This window comes from Cupressus sempervirens, chromosome 11 (assembly GCF_028749045.1).
Source record: "Cupressus sempervirens isolate cs-2001-9-10 chromosome 11, ASM2874904v1, whole genome shotgun sequence".
NCBI classification, from domain to species: domain Eukaryota; kingdom Viridiplantae; phylum Streptophyta; class Pinopsida; order Cupressales; family Cupressaceae; genus Cupressus; species Cupressus sempervirens.
Window position 1 is genome coordinate 592,219,120 of NC_143128.1, and position 16,166 is coordinate 592,235,285.

Genomic DNA, 16,166 nt, shown 5'->3' on the forward strand with positions numbered 1-16,166 from the left:
TCATTTTAGTAAGTGATAGGGTTTTGAGTATATGAGAGGGATATGATAAGAATGAGATTCAGAGTTCACTATTGAAAAATTTAATTGTAAGTCAATAAAATAGGTCTAAAGTTGCTAGTTTTGACTCTATATAATAATGGATAAGGCATTAATGAATTAATTTTAGTTGCAAGTTGATGATTCATTTGGTTTCAAAATACATATATCAATCAAAAATTCAATTCTCCATATGAAGAACTAAAGTTGTTGATCAATACTTATTTGTAATAGTTTTCCTTTTGGTTATAACTAGCTATTGTAATAAGAAAGTTTGTTGCAAATATAACAAGAAACCATTATCCGCTATAAGGGATAGGTTTGAAAGAAGTATTAGTGAGAAATTATATGAAGAGAGGATCAAATAACCTATCACATTCATATCCTTAAGGTATGCCCACCTTGGCCCCATAGAGCCTAAAGTGTAGAGATTCTAGTGTACTTTGTTGAAGTTGGTTTAGAGATGAGATTAATCTTGCCGAGTATGGGACCTAGCTAATCCTTAGGCTTATTTTCATCTTGTGCACCCCTAATATTGGGTTTAGAGTACCTAGTAGTCCAAAAAACACCAACACTTTACATATTGGAATGAACTTGATCTGCCATGTTCTCTTAAAGAATTTGAAATTTCATCTATATTTTTTAGGTTTAACATTCACAACAACATGAAATTGACCTACCTCATTAGAGTTTTCTCTTTCACTATCTTCAACATCATCATCTTTGAGAATTAATTTTCTTATCCTTTTTGTGGGCTTAGTAATAGGTTTTCTTGATAACTAGGGTACCTTTATTCTCTTTTGATATGTCTTGAGTTGTATTTGAGTAGGCTTGGTAACTCTCAATATGCCTTTCTTCAATGGTGGAGTAGATTTTTGAGCTGATCAAGTACTTGATCTTGTATGTTTAGGAATAGTGGTGTTAACCAATAGTCTTTTATTACTATTCTTTTACTAAGGTTTTGCAATAACTATTTATTTTCCCTTGTCTTCTTTATTAACATCGTCATCACATTTACCTTTGGTTAACATCAAGGGTTGATTTTCTTCACTTGCATCAAGTGAAACTTCCAAGTCATCAATCTTTTTCTTGGTTTTCCTAAATATCTTAAGAGAAAAAATATACATCTTGATCTTTTCTTTAGCTTCTCCATATGTCTCACATGGTTGGGAATCCTTGCCAATTGATTCATTTAGTAAAGCTTATATGGCCTTGATAGCATGATCTATGTTGATCTCATAATCCATAGGTACAACCCATGTAACCCTAGGAATCACCACTTTCACAAATGTATTATCAGTATCAACAAGAAATAAAATATCATCATGAGATTTATCTACTAACTATGGTGGAATTTTGTACCTTTGATTCATAATTTCCTTGAACTTTTCAAAATATTTGGTCATTACACTATCAAAATTATTTCCTAGAGTCTGAATATACTCATTTATCTGATATATAACAAGGGCATCTATTCTCTAGTTCACTTGTCCAATTGTAGGGAAATAATTTTGCATCTATAAGAAAATGCACCAGTAGTGAGCCAAATTCACAAGTGTTAGACCTTGCAACCATGATTGGCTTCATTTTTTGTTCAAGTTTCCTCAATTGTAGTTTGGCAAGGTCATACTTGTGATACTTCTTCACAATTTTATACCCTAGTTTAGTTGCCATACATGATACACTATTGGCTCTAATTGATTGAAAGATTTTGTATGCTACAACATAAACTCCAAATTTCAATCCAAGGTATTCAATTGATAAACATTTTAAACCTCAGTTATCCCATTGTGCTTTTGTACTTTTCTCAATTTCATCCTAGGAGGTCGTACATAGAGTGCTCACCTTATATGTTATGGGATACCAAGTGACCATATGAATGACATCTTATGTGATCTAAATTAGTTCATCCAACCACATTTTTATATCATGAACTTGACTCAATATAATGTGAATCCAATCTTCTTTAAATTCCGTTAGAAAATGGAGGGCATAAGTGAGACCCTTAGCCTCTAGATGTTTCTATTCATCCTCCAAGTTCCTATCAACACATAATTTTTTGTATACCTCCCTTATCTCATAATAAAAAATTTCTCCAATCTTATAGTGATAAAATGAATGAATATAATTCACCAAAAAAACCCTAGGTGGAATGGAAAACAATGCACCCACCTTATTTATTTGTGTAGAAAATTCTAGATATAACTAGTACTTTGATTCTTCTCATGCTTCATTATGAATCATTTTTATGGAATTTACCTTATTTTTCTTTGTGGTAATATAACATGAAGCCATTGATGTTGGTTAGAGTGTTAGTAAACTGTTCTCATACTTCACTTGGTTTTATTTCAAATTCACCTTCATACTATGAATCCTCAATAAATTTGTACAAATAGACTTATGAATTCATCGTCTCTCACAAATATATCAAATTTTCTCTTCATTCTTTTTGAATGTAGGGTTTAGAATAAACATTGGAAACCCCAATATATATTATAAAGTTTCCTTTATGACCATCAGGGCATATTAAATGATCCATACACGATGTTTATTTATCATTAATAAACTTGGTCATAACAACATTTTCATCACAAGCTTAGTTAACACAATAGAGTTTTCTCAAGCTTGGGTAATACACCATTATTACTTACAACATTACTTGCTTAGTCAACACTATATCTTTTAGTCACCATCCATCTTTGTGTGACTTACCAATTTTGAAAAAACTCTAAACTTCTTGAGTTATCCTTGTGCATCATACAATATGTAGATATGTACTTCCTTCCATTCCATTCTAGGAACTAATGTAAGATATATCAATATTAATACAGTTCCATAAATTCTTCTAAGGCTTAGATGGAAGTAGAGATTTTACCTAATTCATTGGATGAGGTTTCACCATTAATTACATTTGATGTTTCATTCACTTCTAACTTATTCTTCCATGTCTTATTCATGTATTCGCATATTTCATCCACATTGACTTTTCCTTTTTCTTTTAGGTTTTTTTCTTTTAGGTTTTCTTCTTTTAGTGTTGACACTTGGTATCTATAGTTCTTGCTCAAGTGACCAACCCTATGACAATGATAACATGCCATACCATAGTTCCTACAATTATGAGATCTACCTCCAAAGTGAAATATCATACAATTAGCAACAATATGACCATACTTTCCACATGAAGTATAAGAGTACCTTGTATTATAATCCCAATTTATTGTATTAACTTTCTTTCTTGGTGTCCAATTAGACTTAATTTTTTGTCTAAAATCTTATGACTTGTATCAAATTTTTTTGTAAGTATAGCAATAACCATTGAATGCATAATTCTCAAGAGATTGGATGAACTTATATCTACATTCATATTTGTGGTGTCCATACTTATTTCAATGATAAAATTATCCATCAAATATGAGAGTGACATTAGACTTACTAGTTTTTCTCTTGTAGACATTTTTAGTGTGTCTAGGCTTTCCATAGTGATAGCATGTAGGTTTCTTTGGTTTATGATTTGTGTACACACTCCTTTATTTATCTTTCTTGGAAGATTATCCTTTCTTAGCAGTATAATTCTCAATATAGCCTAGTTTAGATGTGTCTCTCAATTGCCTCTATCCTCTAAGTTGTCCGTTTAATATCTTGATACTTTTGTCTACTTTTTTCAGTTTCTCAATGATTTCTTTTTCACAGTTTAGTTCACTCTTCATCTTTTCATTCTTATTTCTTAGTTCAATAATCTCTTCCATCTTCATACCAATTTTATGATTTTCCCTAAGTACCTAATTTACCATATCATTATGATTTTGAGTCACCCTTGATATTTTTTCATCCTTAGAATCTAGTCTTGTAGCAATTTGTCTCTTATCTTCTTCCATCATGTGTTTCTCATATTCAACTTTCCTTTTCTTCTCCATTCATTAACAGTACATTACAAATTCAACTTCTTGTTCTCTTTTCATTGATTTAACTTTGTTAGTGAGACTATGATTCTTCTCCAATAGATTAACTTTGACAACATGAGATTCATCAAACATGTTTCCATTAGACAATTCTTTAATAACTTCTTATTCATATGTTGTTTCATTTTTTTGTCATTTCTCCTTTCTAGCAACTAATTTACTGTGTCTTTCATTTCATTTATTTGATTCATGGCCATCATTAACTCTAGTATCTAATTCTCAATAGTCCTTTTAAGCCTATATGACTCCATGATTCAGATGTATACTCACAGGTGGAAAAATCTTCAACAAGAAAACTAATCTTTGATACCAATTATTGGAATATTTGGAAAGGTAGGATGTTGAGAGGGGGGGTAGGGAGGGGGTGGTGGGGTGAATCAATATCCTCTAATTTTTTTTAACTTTAAACAAATTTAGTGTATTCCCTTGATTCCTCTATCATTCAGTAATCATATAGCATTTAACACATTACTTTTAAATTAAATAGACTTTGTCTAATCTAATTTGCATCAAACATGTAAACCATAAACATAATATTGTAACATGTAAAAAAATCATTTGGTTAGAAAAAAAAAAACTTGGTTAGAGAGGAAAATATGGTGGGGGTGATACCCACAAATCCATTACTACTGCAATAAGAGGGTTTCTTGTTAGGGCTACAATTCTTTTTTCACTTTTGGTAGCTTACTCTATTAAGAGTATACAAATAGATAGGCTAGGATGTAACTTCTTCAAGGATTTTACAACACTTTTCTAGGTGTGTACTTGGTTAAGATATGTACATAAAAGATGATTAGGTCTACCTTTTTAAAGGATTTAGAACTAATATAGTGATTAGAAAGTAGAAGTGAATGATCTTTATAATAGAACCTTACTTTTCTTCATTTAATTCATCTTCATCTCACTGATATATCACCTTCTATGATTGATCTAAAATTCATCTTAACTTTTCTAGAATATCTACTCTATGACATATGATATCCTCTATACTTTACTTTGTCACTAGCTCTCATTTTTTGCTTCAATTCCTCTCTCAAAAATAACTTAAACTTCTTTATATGGGTTCTTTTATAGTTTCCTCTTATTTCTTTGAAGTGTGACCTGATTAGAATTTGGGAACTTTCTAGAATCCATCATTGATCAAAATCAATGATCCAAAATAATCTATCATTTGATTCCTTCTCTTTCCTAATTTTCATTGGTCTTTTATGCCTTAAAATCATTAAACAAGCAATGAACAATCTTCAATAAATATTTGTAAATATTTACCTCAAACTATGTAAACCATTTTTCCTTTCATATGATCACACCACATCAAATTTTGTGCCAAATGAAACTTGTATGTAGCCTCTATTTTATTCGATAAACACTTTGTTCTTTGTGCTTTCATTCAGTGATAACATTACTTGATTATAACTATCTAACTCAATGATCTCTTGCATGACTCACTAAGGTCTTCTACTTGGTGACAATGTAATCACTCAGTAAGTATAAAATAGTTTGGTGAGTACTTAGCCTTCTCTTTATTTATGCTTGGGAATTATATAGAATCCATTACCTTCTTCTCTATCTTTTTGAAACTAATTAGAAAAAAAAAATTATTAATGGAGGTAGTCATATTAGATTGGCTTAGGGTTAGATATTTTCTAAAGTAAATATATATCTTCTTATTGTAGTATTGAGTTGTAAGGGGAGATTGAATATTTTAATAGGTTGAAGTTGATAAGTAGGAGATAATTTCCACAGCAAGTCAAATTGTGATATTAATATCAGGATTTAACTGTGTGATTTTTGAGTCAAACTCATTGATCCATGTTTCATGAGTAGTGATTCAACATGAATCCATATCTTATTAGAATAAATGGAACACTTAGCACTCATTGGATCTAGGTGATGCTAATAGGGGTGAAGCATCAAGACTTCCTGGGAGGTCACCCATCCCAGTACCAATCCAGCCTAAGTGTGCTTAACTATGGAGTTTCCTCCATGGTTAAACCCAAAGCTTGCAACCCCATTTTCTAAGTGTTCCATTGCTTCTCATGAGAGTTGGATTCACATTGAAGTTACCAAATAATACTATTGGACTCACTATTTGGTGGTTGTAGCTTAGAGATTGGGTGAAAAATGTTAAATCATTGTGTCTTATGTTCTATTCATGTGTGCTTTATTCCTTTGTGTTATATAGGGTTTATTTTTATGTAATTGTTATTTTTTTCTATCTAATCCCATCGATCTTATACTTCCATAAAATATAGTGTTCATATTCTTTTAGAAATATGACATCATGTCTTTGAACTTATTGTATGGTGTTTTTGGTATTGATAGAACAAGGGAAAGAAGGGGGCATATATTTAACCATATTGGCCAAATGGTATTACAAATGAGTTTAGGTCATAATGAAAATATGACTGAGATTGATATTGATAATAAGTGGGATAAGGGGTAGAATTATCATGATATGAGATAGAACAATATGCAATCCTATGAAATGAGTCAATAGTATAGCTTAATAAAAGATGCAAATAATATCAAATATAGAAAACATAAAAATATCAAATATGGTCTTTGTAAATATAAACACTAGGACTTCTTGAAACTAGTACATTTGGTATTTTCTTGAAAATAAGAAAATACCTAAATTCTCTAGGAATGATACTTGAATTAGATGACCAACATAATTATCTAGATGAATATATATCACATTTGGCATGCCAAAATTATTATAAAAAAAGTTAATACCCATACTTAGAGATTAAGCCCAATTTAACCTTGTGAAATTTAAGACAACATCCATGTGTAGGAATTGTGCTTTGAGGATGAATATTTGAAGAAGGTTAACTTACTCACTAGTAAGGCAGACCTAAAACTAACATCTTTATGATGAAAAGTGAGAAGGAAGTCTAAAATGGAAATGTAGAAAGGGAAATGTGGTGTTGCACCAAATCAAAACTTTAGTTGATCTCTACCTATAGTTACACATAACATTAACAAGGCCTCCTAACTACACATATATTAACTCTAAATTTACCCTAAAATAACTCACATGCAAGTTATAACAAATACAATTCTTCAAGGAAAGAGATATTTGCAATGCAACATTCACGCGATAAAGTAAAACATGAAATAAAAACTTGAAAGACAAATCATAAATATTCATCACAAGGAAAAAATTCACATGATTGTTAAATGGTAAGAAAATGAAAATAATAATTTATATTAATGCAAGGAAAAAGAAAATTACAAATGCAAGACATAACCAATACAAGAGAACCAAATAAGAAAACAAAATATTTACAAATATTTCCTTTTAAAGAGCTAGCATGACTTAGATTATAACCTTGAAGTTCAAACCACAACCAATGTGGAGCTAGGAAAAATATGCATGAATAAATGAAAATTAGATATGATTTTTGTATGCAAATTTATAAGTCAATAAATAAGCATGACCAATTATCATTGACATTACGTTACAAAACAATTTTTTTTCTCAATATTAAATAATTTGTCTTGGTAATGCAACCTAGCAACCAATATTCAACTTAGGATGCTAGAAAAAATATATTGAAATGGGATTAAAATAAGTGTTAACCCATCTGACACACCTCTTAGAACCACCATAGATGAAAATTAAACGTAAGTCACTAGTAAAAATGTGAGACTTCGATGAAGCTTTGGATCAAAATGGATGACCTAGATGCAACACAAAATCTCCCAATGTAAGATTAAAACATAATTATTGATAAAAGGATCCTTAATTAGAAGGTTGATTTGGATTTGTAAAAAATAAAACTAGGAAGGATATAAAAACATGGAATGACTTGACACATTTCCATTTCATAAGTGCCAACATGGAAACTTCCAAAATTTTGAAATAGGGATAACATAAAGTGTTATCCTACCTAATAGGGTAACATGATATGTTAACCCACTTTGATAGAGTTTATCCCATGATGAAGATGAATCTAATTGGTTATCTATGATGGAATAGTGGTAGAAAATTTAACAAATAATATGCTATCCCAAGGATATGACACCATTGACACCATTGACATTCTATTCCCAAATATTATGAATCAAATTTAAGCTATGGATCCCAAAATGTTAGAGGGTGTAGGATTTGACTAAAAAACTAGTTTCAAGGTTACAAGAGACTGTAAAGGTAATTAATGGTATATATGGCTTAGGTGATGGAATTAATTATCTAATTGGAGGAAAAAAATTAAGCACATTTAGGAATAAGAGCTAACCTCATTTTTTGAGTACATTGAGGCAATATAAGACTTCTAATATTACTTTGAAAATCCAAAAAACATTAGAAAAGAATAAAATTAATGTGGGAAGCCAAACATACTAAAATGAGGCTAAAATGAATACATAATTTATGATGATTACTTTTTTGGAAGATATAGTTAAGATTTTATGGGGTATTATTATTCTTTGAGTTGGTACATGTTGGGCATTCATTTTGCACGAAGTCAATGGCAGGAATCCATAGTGTAATTCCTCTCTTGAAAAGAAAATCCTTTTAAAGATCTACTCCAAGGTTCAGTGTTTGTCTTGCAACGTACTGATGGGGACACAACCCAAGAACAGAATGGACACAACAGGAAAGGGAAATTGCATTAACTAAAAAATAAGCTAGTACAAATAGTATAGAGAAACTAAACTTCAAAACATGCCCTAAGGGCTTGCAATAGCATAAATCTGGAGATAATTTCTCCTTTCAGTACCTCCTCTCAAAATCCACTCCGAATTGCCTTTTACAATGCCATAAATCTCCTTAAATAGACCCCAGAGGGTTAAGGACTAGGAGTACATTCTATAAAGTGCTAGTAGGCATCCACTGACCAAATAGAAGGTTCCAGAAGCTGCATTAGAAGTCAGTGCAAATCTAGAAGAATCCAGAAATGGTAACCGAACTTTTGGGAGGCATAACTTTTGAACCGTAGCTCGGATTGATGAACTGTTTACATTTCCAGAAGGCTCTCAAAGTGTTCTATAGCCCTATGGACCAGCTTCACTCATCCCCCATTTTTTGGCCCTTTTTGAGGTCATTTAATGCCCCTAACCTGACTTTGAAGCATTCTTAGGGGGTCTCCAAAACTTGAAAATCTACAATAACTTTCAAACCATGGGGCCTTTTGACCTGATTCTTTTTCTAGAATGCTCTAAATTACAATTACATTCATCTAGCCAATTTACACCTCCTAGTTCACCAAAATGATGGCCCAATTACATGCTCCTATTTTTTTGGTATTTTCTAGCACACTGATAGTGGAACTGTGAGAGTTGGAACCTTTATTTGACCCAAATGGGTATCCAAAAATAAAAACACATGAAACAAAAACTAAGTCTAAGTACATTTTTTTTTTGGGTGACACAAGATTGCCCTTATACCGCTGGATGCTCCTACATCAGACACCTACGGTAGATTGAAAAGTGACCCTGTCACTTTATGAATGGTAGAGGAAATCCCCAATGGGAAACCTCAGCTACTGAAATCCAAGTTGAGTCCTCGATTGGTCATCCTTTCCATTTGACCAAATACTCTTCATACTGCCTGTTTCTGGTACTCCTACCCACACGATGATCTAGAATGTCTTCTATCTCCTCCTCCTTAGAAGCAGGAATTGGACATGGCTCTAACACCAGCTCCTCATCTGTACCATCATCATGATACTCTGTTAAATCTACAATGTTGAAAATGGGAGAAATGTGAATACCGTCTGGCAGCTCCACTTCATATGCATTTCCTGAGTCATGTTTCTTCAAAATTTTGCAGGGGCCAAATTTCTTCATTTTCAGCTTGTTGTAAGCACCGGCTGGAAATCTTTCTTTTCGTAAGTGCACCATGACTAGATCCCCTACTTGGAATTCCTTATGTCTTCTCCTTTGATCAACCCTAGCTTTATACTCTTGATTCATCTTGGTAATGTATGCTTGAACCTCCTCATGTAGATGCTTGATATGTTCAGCAAATTTCTCAGCTTCAACACTTGTCCTCTCCCCTTGTTCTATCTTCCTCAATTCTGGTGTAGTCCTTGGGATATTCCCATATACAATTTGAAATGGTGATTTTCCAGTACTCCTATTTATAGAGTTATTGTAAGCAAACTCTGCTTGTGGTAGAATCAAATCCCATCCCTTGGGCTTATCCCCAACTAAACATCTTAGCAAATTGCCCAGACTTCTGTTTACCACTTCTGTTTGGCCGTTAATTTGTGGGTGATGCGTGGAACTGAATTTCAAGTCTGTTCTCAACCTTTTCCACAATGTCCTCCAAAAATACCCCACAAATTTAGTATCTTTGTCAAAAACTATACTCCTTGGAAGACCATGTAGTCTTACCACCTCTTTGAAAAACAAGTCTACAATATGCACATCATCATGAGTTTTGTGGCATGGAATGAAATGTGCCATTTTGGAGAACCTATCAACCACCACAAATACCGAGTCATTACCCCTTTGTGTCCTTGGCAATCTAAGAACAAAATCCATACTTATGTCCTCCCATGGCCTTGATGGAACAGGAAATGGCTGATATAGGCCAGTATTGTGACTAAACCCCTTGGCAACTTGACAAACCTGGCAACTCTGTACAAACTTCTTCACATCTTGTGAAATTTGAGGCCAAAAATAATGTTCTCTAAGAATGAAAATGGTCTTATCTCAACCAAAATGTCCTGCCATCCCTCCACTATGTTTCTCCTTAATTAGATTTTTCCTCATGGAACTCCTTGGAATGCACAATTGACTACCTTTGAACAACATACCATCTTGAATCAAATAGTCTAACCACTTGGTTCTATCTACATCAACAGGTTCTTTACAAGCTTTCCAGGCTTCAACAAAATCAGGATCCTCAGGGTACAAATTCTTGAGTTCATCAAACCCAACTACTTCAACCTGCATTACTGTAAGCAACAACTATCTCCTACTTAGTGCATCTGCAACCCTGTTAGATTTTCCACTTCTATGCTTCAACACAAATGTATAACTCTACAAGACCTCTACCCACTTCATATGCCTCTGATTCAATTTACCTTGGCTATTTAGGTATTGTAATGCCTAATGATCAGTATATAAAACAAATTCCTTTGGCAATAAATAATGCCTCCATTTCTTTAAGGCCTGAACTATTGCATAGAACTCTTGATCATAAACAGAATAGTTCTTCTTTGCATCATTCAATTTTTCACTAAAATATGCAATAGGCTTACCTTTTTAGCTTAATACAGCCCCAATAGCACTGCCACTAGCATCACAATCCACCTGGAACACTTTTCTAAAATCTGGAAGTGCCAACACAAGTTGTTCTGTTACCTTCTTCTTTAGCAATTCAAAACTTCTCGCAGCTGTTGCAGTCCATTTGAACTCTTTTCTATCCCCTCTTATTGTATTAGTTAGGGGTGCACATATGCCACTGAAATTCCTAATAAACTTCCTATAAAAACTAACTAGACCATGAAATGATCTTACCTTAGTAGCTGACCTTGGAGTAGGCCATTCCAAGATGGCTTTTACCTTCTTCAGATCCATTTTGAGACCTTCAGGTGATATAACAAACCCCAAATAGACTAACTCCCTTTTTGCAAAGTTACACTTCTTCAGATTAATTAATAGTTTCTCTTCCCTTAGCCTTTCAAGGACACTACGAATATGCAATAAATGTTCTTCCAAATTCTTGATGAAAATTAAAATATCATCCAAATAAACAATAACAAATTTTCCCAAGAACTTCTTAAGTACCTCATTCATGAGCCGCATGAAGGTGCTTGGGGCGTTCATCAATCCAAAGGGCATGACTAACCACTCATAAAGACCCTCCTTGGTCTTGAAGGCTATTTTCCACTCATCTCCTTCTCAAATCCATATCTGGTGATAACCACTCTTCAGATCTATCTTTGTGAAGTACTGAGCTCCACTCAAGCAGTCCATAATATCATCCATCCTTGGCAAAGAAAACCGATACTTGATGGTGATCCTATTTATAGCTCAAGAATTTGTACACATCCTCCACTCTCCATCCTTCTTTGGACACAACAGGAAAGGGAAATTGTATTAACTGAAAAATAAGCTAGTACAAATAGTACAGAGAAACTAAACTTCAAAACATGCCCTAAGGGCTTGCAATAGCATAAATCTAGAGATAATTTCTCCTTTCTGTACCTCCTCTCAAACTCCACTCTGAACTTCCTTTTACAATGCCATAAATCTCCTTAAATAGACCCTGGAGGGTTAAGGACTAGGAGTACATTCTAGAAAGTTCTAGTAGGCATCCACCAACCAAATAGAAGGTTCCAGAAGTTGCGTTAGAAGTTGGTGCAAATCTAGAAGAATCCAAAAATGGTAACCAAACTTCCAGGAGGCATAACTTTTGAATCGTAGCTCCAATTGACAAATGTTTTACATTTTCGAAAGGCTCTCGAAGCACTCTATAGCCCTATGGACCAGCTTTGCTTGTCCCCCATTTTTTGGCCCTTTTTGAGGTCATTTAATGCCCCTAACCTAACTTTGAAGCATTCTTAGGAGGTCTCCAAAACTCTAAAAACTGCAATAACTTTCAAACCATGGGGCCTTTTGACTTGATTCTTTTTCTCGAATGCTCTAAATTACAATTACATTCATCTAGCCAATTTACACCTCCTAGTTCACCAAAATGATGGCCCAATTACATGCTCCTATTTTTTCGGGATTTTCTAGCACACTGATAGTGGAACTGTGAGAGTTGGAACCTTTATTTGACCCAAATGGGTATCCAAAAATAAAAACACATGAAACAAAAACTAAGTCTAAGTACATTTTTTTTTTGGGTGACACAAGATTGCCCTTATACCTCTCGATGCTCCTGCATCACGTACCAAAATCCACTTAGTAGAAGATAAATGTGAGTGTTCACAAGGAGGCCTTTGCTGGTTCTAAAAACCCTTTTATCTTAGGATTGAAGTAAATTTTTTCGTTGTCTCAAAATATCACACCAAAACAACAATATTTTTGTATTTTTTGTTTTTCAATGAATGCAATTGTAATAATGTAGCTACTATGAGGTCCTATTCTAATAGTGGGTTAGTAAAGAAAATAATAAAACTGTAAGAAAATAACATGAAATCAAATAACTTGGAATTGAAATTCCTAAATGGACATAAGCTATAGAACACAACATGCTACAAGTTAAACCTTCGAAGAAATTGGTAGAAAACCATTGAAAATAGGACCAATGTTTCCTAGAATCTGCTGATACAATCTTCGCTGAGAATCTTTAACAAATCAAATGATGTCTCACTCTTCATGAAATTGCAAGGCCACAAAAAGTGCACTTATTTGAGACAAAAAGCTATGTAGACACAATTGGGTGATCTCTTCTCAAGCTCATTATGTCAACGAAATTCATATATCTATAGCAAACACTAGAACTAAAAGATCACACAACTAGAAACAATGTAATAAACCAATGGCTCAATCACACTCTCATGAATAAAATCCACAAAACAATGACACATTCAAGCAAGAATAACTACACTCTGAATGTTAGCACCAAAAGCATAATTTTATTGCATAATAACGGCAGCCCTTATTACATTTTACAATAGGGTATTTATAAGAAATCATCTCCTTAATTTGTGTTGAGAGTGAGAGATACCTTGATGCAATAAAATGTTTTTAAAATATTAAAACAAATTAAATATATACAAATTGGCAATCTAACTGGTGCTTAGAGGGACTCCATCCATATTTTATTCATTAATTGGATGCATGAGCCCTTTACATGTCAAAAAAAGAGAAATCATGAGAGAGAAAGTAGGAGGAAGCCATTAGTCAAAGTATAAGTGCATGGAGACACCAAAAATAGAAGTTGGCCCTTCACTTGATGTGTGTCGGAGTTAACTTGCCATCAAAATGGCCTCGCAATGCATGGAAAGTGCTATTTTTGGAACTGGTAATCAACTGTCAGCACACCTCTAAATTGCAAACCTGCAGACCTATGGACCTAAGGAGCTACAGAGCTACAGAGTGGCAGACCTATGGACCTGCAGACCTCAATTGGGTCAAAATCTCAAAATTTTACAAAGTGTCAAAATTGAAATTTTGGCATCTAGGTTTTTGTCATCTTTATCCTAAAGATATTTTTGGATGTTTGCCCTTGAATTTCTCTATAATCTTAGTAATCTTAGCAGCATTGGGAAGATCCAAAGCCTCATACTTGTCTTTGACCTTCTATTTGTAGTTGTCCACCTCAATTCGAGTTTCTACAAAATCTCCAATTTTGGTGTCCAACTCTAACAATGCTTCTTCTGTTTAAAGGCTTGTCTGATGTCTTCATCACTGGATGCTTCCTCTAAATTCTTTATAAAATTCTCCACAACTACCTCAACTAGTAAAAGCTTCTCTCATTCTTCATCTTTAAAAATGTCCAAGCATGCATCACTATACAATTTTTCCAGCTTCCAAAATTTTCTCTCGAGCTTGGTCCTTGAGCCTATGTATCTCATCATGCAATGTTTCCATCACTTTATTTGCATTTGCAATCTTTTCTATCCAATCATCTATCATTTCTAACTCTTCTTTGGTATATACATCAATTAGAATGCAGTACCTTTTCCCTTTTATGGCCTGTAGAGTTTGTAAATCCTTGCTCCATACCCATACCTCATCCATAATACTGAAGTCTTGCCTCAAAATTGCCATGATCTTATCAACATTCTCTTGTGTAGCATGTAATAACTTTAGACTTCATGTGATTATAGTGACAACCCTATCCTTAAGGTTGTCTCGCCAATCCTGACAAGCTCTCAAAAATGGACTGAGCCATACACCTTCCCCTTCTCTAAGAATGATATTCAAAGTCTCCTCAGGGTGTTTAGAATCAAGAGGACCAATAACTTTAGCTAAATATATTTTCAAGATCTCAACTTGCCTTCGAAGTGTTCTAATTTCAATCTCATCCTATACCATATGGTTAAGAACCTCCTTGACTCCCATAGTCATCATCTATCGAGAAGTATCCCATGTAGTCTTTCCTAACATGATATCATTCACTTCATAGTCCTAAATGCTAACAACTTCTTCATCTATAACTTTTAGAGGCTAAGCCACCTGTGCAAATAAATCTTTGTTCCAGGTCATAGTAATGAATGTAAAGGTTGTTTCATCATATAATGGAGAGTCAGACTTGTTCAAAATGTCTGCAATGTCACAAATATCATCTTCTAAAGCAAGGAATTGATGCTTAGCACTTCTCATTATTTCTTTCTAGAACCATCTTGGGATATGTCTTTCTATAACCTTGGCTATGGATGATGAAGGGATGTGTTCAACTACCTCCTTCCCTTTATCACTCTTGCTTGGAGTCTCCTATTTTGAGGGTTCTTCTTCTGTAGTCTTAGTTTCTGTAGATCTCGTAGTTTGATCCTCAATTTCCTAAGAAGGTTGTTGTATACATTCTACTACCTATGCCTCTTTTGATGGCTCATCAGTAACCCTTGGTTCTGGTTCTCCTTGTAATGATGATTCCTTCTGAACACGTTCTTCTAAAGTCAGAGGTGGAGGTGTCACTGAAACCTTATCTACCATCATAACCTGAGGTGAAGATGGGGGAGTTGGATGAGGACCTTGCATCTTGGGTGGCATCTTCATCCAATCTTGCTATTGAAGTTCAACTATAGGAGTATCTCTAATATTATCTCCAACCAATTTTGTACCCACTAGCATGAAATCAAAATCTAGGATGGAGACAACATCATCACCTAGCTCTCTTTGCTCATTCACCCATCATTGTACTTCTTCTTCTGAAGAAGATAGTTCTACTATTTCAGCTTGGGTGGATGGTGGGGTATTTGTGACACTCTTCTTTCTTTCCAATTTTGTGGCTTTAGCCAGTCTAGTTATCCTTTGTAGAGGCACTTGCTCCTCCTCTTCATCTGACTCTATTTCCCCCTCATCTGATTCTTCCTCAGGAATGGTTTCAGGAAAAAAGGGATTAGGCACTAATCTTTTATGAACTCTTTGCCTCTTGTTCATTCTAACCTTGACCCTCTTTTACTTCTATGGAACCATAGGAGAAGTGGGATCTTCATGCATTAGATAAATGGATGTCTCTAGAATCTCTCCCTCTTCTTGTTGGCTTGAAAAAATAGGAGGTAATGGAAAATCAAACTAGATATGAGAAATTCC